The sequence below is a fragment of the Austrofundulus limnaeus genome, unplaced genomic scaffold (assembly GCF_001266775.1).
Source record: "Austrofundulus limnaeus strain Quisiro unplaced genomic scaffold, Austrofundulus_limnaeus-1.0 Scaffold80, whole genome shotgun sequence".
Lineage (NCBI taxonomy): Eukaryota > Metazoa > Chordata > Actinopteri > Cyprinodontiformes > Rivulidae > Austrofundulus > Austrofundulus limnaeus.
In genome coordinates, this window is record NW_013952482.1 from 1,208,280 (window position 1) to 1,209,293 (window position 1,014).

The 1,014-nt window shown below is 51.6% G+C and overlaps 1 protein-coding gene across 2 annotated transcripts in view; it reads right to left on the minus strand.

Moving 5' to 3' along the window:
- Nucleotides 1-1,014, minus strand: part of LOC106519653 (caskin-1) — a 47,260-nt gene that overhangs the window by 45,474 nt on the left and 772 nt on the right. The gene's annotated exons all lie outside the window — the stretch shown is intronic.

Consider the following 1,014-nt stretch of genomic DNA (forward strand, 5'->3'; position numbering starts at 1 on the left):
CACACACACACACACACACACACACACACACACACACACACACACACACACTGTCTCCTCACCTCCCTGCATCCATATCTCACTGTTTCACTCCTTCTGTCCTGCACCCTCACTCACACACTAGCCCTCCTCCTCCTCCTCCTCCTCCTCCTCCTCCTCCTCTTTGTCAGTGTGCAGTGGCCCTGAGCACTCACAGCTGATCCGTTCTGGCATCTGAGGAGAAGCATTTTTCTTTTCCGTGGCACCGCTGCAACGTTCAAAGACAAACATGCACACACAAGAGGGGCGAGGGAGACACGAGGGCACGAGGAGGGAAGAGACGAGGACACGAGGAAAGTAGGTGACAGCAGAGGAGATGAAGGAGGGAGGGAGGTGGGGGCAGAGGAGGAGGAGGAGGAGGAGAGCAGTTTCAAGGCTGTAATTGAAATCTAATTATCACCTCAAGTCCCCCAGCTGAATCCACGCTGGGCTCCCGCTGCACGTTCCAGCGTGACGCACGTGCGTGCGTGAAAATATCTGCACGTGTACGAATATCACATCATCACCACTAACATCTGGAGCCTTCACACACCAATAATCTCTCCCTCTGTCCCGAGAGCAGCACCTCTGTGTAGCTACAGCATCCTCATCCTCATCATCCTCCTCCTCATCATCCTCCTCCTCCTCATCATCATCATCATCCTCATCATCATCATCATCATCATCATCATCATCATCATCATCCTCCCTGCTGTGTAAAAACACACCCAGGTTGTATTTTCTGTTGAGGTGACAAGCATCCCTGATTTCTAATCACACCCTGATGACTCTCACACAAGTGCAACGTCATCACTATCTCAACGTCAAAACACACGCGCAAGCGCGCGCGCGCACATGAATTCACTGAACCATTTAGGTTAAATGGCATCACGTTAGATTTGGCTTGTACTGTCCTGACCTGGAAATGACGGGCGTGTGTGTGTGTGTGTGTGTGTGTGTGTGTGTGTGTGTGTGTGTGTGTGTGTGTGTGTGTGT